Source organism: Odocoileus virginianus, chromosome 30, assembly GCF_023699985.2.
Source record: "Odocoileus virginianus isolate 20LAN1187 ecotype Illinois chromosome 30, Ovbor_1.2, whole genome shotgun sequence".
Lineage (NCBI taxonomy): Eukaryota > Metazoa > Chordata > Mammalia > Artiodactyla > Cervidae > Odocoileus > Odocoileus virginianus.
The window spans coordinates 7,940,528-7,945,697 of NC_069703.1; the positions used below are offsets into that span (position 1 = coordinate 7,940,528).

General features: G+C 38.6%; 1 non-coding gene across 1 annotated transcript; it reads left to right on the forward strand.

The window, feature by feature from the left end:
* The first annotated feature begins 818 nt into the window (after positions 1 to 818).
* LOC139032296 (U6 spliceosomal RNA) lies at positions 819 to 922 on the forward strand. Its single transcript, XR_011484831.1, has one exon. It is a non-coding gene; the product is annotated as a U6 spliceosomal RNA (small nuclear RNA).
* Positions 923 to 5,170: the final 4,248 nt, after the last annotated feature.

The following is a 5,170-nucleotide window of genomic DNA, read 5'->3' on the forward strand; positions in this document are numbered from 1 at the left end:
TTATACATCTATTCATGTAGTGATTTGTTCAAAAGATATTTAGTATTGAGCCAAGGAATTGTATGAAGCATTAAGGATAGGGCAGCTAGCAGTGATTAAACCTCTGCCCTCATGAAGCATTCATTCTAGTGGGAGTAATAAACAGTAGACATATAGTAATTCAAGTACTGATACTATGATAAAGAAAAATAGGAGTATTACTTAAAAAATGAATCTGAATTAAGCATGAAAAGTGGATGAACGCACTCCAAGAATAAAGCAAAGCCTATACAAATGACCTAAGGTGAGAAATGACTTAGCAACTGAACTTAACGGAACTGAAGGTGAGAAATTGCTGGTGAAGAGTGCTCCCAGGAGTGCAAGTAGATTAGAGTGGCCAAAGAATTGTGAACAAGAGAGCCCAAGTTACCAGAGGAAGCTGGGATGAAGACAAGGACAGATACTCAGGCCTCTGTAAATCATGGCGGGATATTGAGCTTCTCCTAGTACTAAGAAGCCATTGATGTGTCAAAAGGCTGCCCCTGGATACTGGGGGAGAGATGGTGTGTGAACATCATTTAGTGTCAAAAAGTGGAAAACATGAATTAATTTCTTTTGCAAAAAATGATAAAGTTCTGGATTTTGCTTGAAATGTTAAATGCTTTAAAACTGCAAGTAGAAATACAGATATCAATTTCAACATTAGGAATGAAGACTTCTTAGTATACAGGAAGATGTAGTGTCTAAGGAGTAAAAATAATATATCTATTCCATCAGCTGTCCTACCTTTCTTCTCTTTTAGTCCACAATAAAGACCCTGTCAAGATGTCAGGGTGGTGCTTCCTTTGGTAATAGATATGTGAAAACTGGAACAATGCAGAGAAGATTAGCATGGCCTCTGCACAAATATGACACAGAAATGCATATGGTCTTTCATATTTTTAGGTTGTTAATAGAGGAGATCCTAAGAGTTCTCTCATGATAAGGGGAAGTTTTCTTTCTTTTAGTGTATCTATATGAAATGATGGATGTTAACTAAATTTATTGTGGCAATCATTTCACGGTATATGTAAATCAAGCCATCATGCTCTGTACCTTAAACTTACACAGTGATATATGTCAATTGTTGTTGTTCAGTTGTGCAGTCATATCTGACTCTTTGCAACCCCATGGACTGCAGCACACAGGTCTCCCTGTCCCTCACCCTCTTCTGGAGTTTGCCCAAATTCATGTTCATTGCCGGTGAGTCAGCTGTGCACATCAAATGGCCAAAATTCTGGAGCTTCAGCTTCAACATCAGTCACTCCGGTGAATATTCAGGGTTGATCTCCCTTCAGATTGCCTGGTTTGATCTCCTTGCTGTCCAAGGGACTTTCGGGAGCCTACTCCAGCACCTTAGTTTGAAGGCATCAATTCTTTGGCATTCTGCTTTCTTTATGGCCCGCTCTCACAACCATATGTGACCACTGGGAAGACCATACCCTTGACTATACAGACTTTTGTGGGCAGAGTAATGTCTCTGCTCTCCTTTTTTTTTTTTTTTAATTAATTGGAGGCTAATTACTTTACAATATTGTCATGGTTTTTGCCATATATTGACATGAATCAGCCATGGGTTTACAAGTGTTCCCCATCCCTGCGTTCCCACACTGTCTAGGTTGTCATCGCTTTCCTGCCATGAAGCAATCGTCTTCTGTTTTCATAGCTGCAGTCACTATCCACAGTGATTTTGGAGCCCAAGAAGAGGAAATCTGTCACTATTTCCACCATTTCCCCTTCTATTTGCCATGCGGTAATGGGGCCAGATGCTACGCTCTTAGTTTTTTCAATATTTAGTCTTAACCCAGTTCTTTTACTTTCTTCCACCCTCATCAAGAGTCTCTTTAGTTCTTCACTGTCTGCCATTAGAGTGGTTTCACCTGCATATCTGAGTTTGTTGATGTTTCTTTTTCCTATATTGATTCCAGCTTGTAACTCATCCAGCCCAGCATTTCTCATGATACGTGCTCAGCGTATAGGTTAAACGGACAGGGTGACAGCCTGTCATACTCTTTATGACGTGTCAATAATATGTCAATTATTTCTCAATGAGATGGGAAAAAAAAAGTCCGGCTGTCTAAAGATTGTTAGTGAGGTCTGAGCCTGTTTTGGTTCTGGAGTCCTAGCTCTCTTGTGTCTCCATCCACACATTCTCTAGCCCTGGTCTCAGTTTATTTGGTCATATCATCATTTGTAATACATACAAGCACTTTTTCCCCTAAAATCCAAAGAGAATCCTGTTTCCAGTATTACATTTTTGAAAACAGCACTCCAGGGCTGTGCCCCAGGAAATACAGAGGTACCTGATGAAAGCCTTTCTTTTGGAGAAAGATACGTCCCCTCTTTGATGCTTTTCTCCAAAATATTTTCCTAGCAACAACAAAGACACATGGGCTATCTGGCTCCTTTAAGAGCTCACTCACTGCTGAGCTTGGGGGGGGGGGGGGGGGGGAGGGGTTGCTTGCTGGTCTTAGTAACAGTATCCCCTATACATTTTAACTCTCTTTGCCACCCCCAATTCCACTTGCAAACTGAAAATTGAAGAATGAGGTATCTCAAAAACACAAAATCCTCTTTTGCCTGGTGGGATGTCTTTATTCCTGAGTAATTTCTCCAAATAACACCCTTGAGTCTCTGAAAATGTAAAAATTGCCTGTAGAGTCAAGGCAAATGAGGGCTAAATCCATTCATTATTTTCTTCTAGACTCTCATTCACCTCTAGTTGTAGGAAGCATCACAAACACAGGACTGATGAAAAGTATATAAATGTATTATCCAGATACTCAGGTTGTCACAGGGAGCAGTTTTTGTTTTTGATTTTAATATAAGCAAAGCTGGACAGTGAAAATATTCAGGTGAGAATAGAGATTTTTCTTTCTGAAAGATAATATTTCTTATCCTGAATGATTTGATTCTTTGAATTCCATGGCAAATTCAGAAATCTGTTCTTATGTGACCTACTCTTGGATCCTTGCTTATATCTTCATTACCCAGCAAAGAGTAAGCATAACTGATAAGCAATCCATGGTCCTCTTTATTTTGCTATGGATTGTCTTTGAATCTTTCAAGATAGTTTCTAGGTCATGTTTTGGTCCTAAATTACTCCAAACTCTCAGTGACTAAATCCAACTCAATAGTGCTCACCACTCAAGGGACCCTGGCAGATATATTAGCCATCATCTCGAAAATTGCCAGTCAACATGCTTAAGAGATAGGATGTGCTCAAAGGTCTCATGAATTCAACTTAATGCTCTGGACCAGAGATGACATGCTCCAGTGGCTTCTGTTCACAACTTCCTGACTAGAGCTAAACATATGATGCTACCAAAAAGAGACCAAAACATACAATCCTAACATGTCTCTGAAAGCAAAGAGCCAGAAATAGTTGAAGAATAGAAATAAGGACCATCCCAATCCTGTACAAGAACTATTTTTTTTCTTTCAAAAATGTAGAGAAAATTGAGAAAGACTAAACAGATAGTAAAGTACACAAAACACATTTTTCATTGTTAAGAGTCTGTTTATAAAAAGTAGTGTTCCACCAGCTGTATGAATGATTTCTTTGTAAATAACAACACGGGAGCTATTAGTCTTTTATCTCCAAATGTACATACTTTGGGACTTCTGTCATTTACATCTCACCTTAGCAAAATGGTGGCTCAGATGGTAAGGAATCTGCCTGCAATGGGGGAGATGTGGGTTCAATCCCTGGGTCCAGAAGATCCCCAGGGGAACAGCATGGCAGCCCACTGCGGTATTCTGGCCTGGAGAACTGCATGAAGAACAGGCTTCTCTAAGCCTGATGGGCTACAGTGCATGAGGAGGCAAGGAGTCAGACATGACTGAGTGACTAACATTTTCACTTTAGCAAAATAGGATAAGGAAGAATAAATCAGGAGAAAGGGCAAAGAAGGAGTTGATAAAGCTAAAAACAAAATTAGAATCCAATATTTGACAGGAGATCTGGTATGCTTTTCTAGAACTCAGTGACAAATTTGGCTCTGAACATTCCAGGAAACATGCAAAAAAAGAAATATAATCAATGGTGTGATACATAGTAGCTACAAGTTAAAAGCAAAATGTGCCATGAGAAGAAGCACAGTAATATCTGGCCCATGAGTCCTCAGGCACAGGGAATATATAATGTAGCACAGAAAGTAACAGAAAGCAAGTCTACCATAGCATAAAACTGTAAGGCTGTAGCCTACTGTATCTTTTACTAAAATCTCACATGCATACATCACAAATATTTTTACTATTATTTTCAGGCTTCCTGATGATTATTATAATGATTTGGCTATGTTTGTCAATATCCCACACCTTTATGGTCATCCAGGACATGAATGAGAAAGGAAATACGCTTTTTCTCCCTAATGTAACACTTATATAAACCACAGCTCACAAACAGGCATAAAGACTGCTAAATGTGGCCTTCAACTGTATCCGTCACACAGTACTGTTTTTAAACTCGAATTTGGACGTCTTTAGGTCTAGAATTCACTCTCCAGCTCGGCCATATTTCTCAGCACTTCCTACCATGATCCACTTTACGCCCTTCATGTAGCCCCTGCAGGAATTAGAGTTTGAGGCCCCTGGTATAAAATACAGTGACTCAGTAAAATAAAATGTTCCATAAATTCAGTGTCTATTCCCTCTATACCAGCTGCTTTGAGGAAATATAAAACAAACAATAAATATACTGATGTTTCTCAAACAGCTAAGTCTGTTGGGGAAGATAATTGCAAAACATTTGAGAACTTATAGTACTAAAATAACAATAACTATTCTATATATTTTATAGCTCAATATTTTAGCAAGTTATTTCACATTCATTGTTGCAATGGGTTCTCTAAGGAATATCACTAACCAATCAAAATAGGATTATAGTTCCCATTTTTCAGATAAAAACACTGAGATTCAAAAAGTTAAGTTGGCTTACTTCAAGTCACAAGGCTAATCACAGGCAAAGCATAAGCTCCATGGAGGGCTTTTTTAAGTTTTCAATCATACACAGACCCACATATAGTAGGCATTTCATATTCTCTAAATTAACAAGCAAAGGAACCTGTACACCAACACATATTGATACATAAACATGAATAGTAGAAGAAAGCTTATAGATAAGAAAGATCAGAATGCACAAGTCACACCA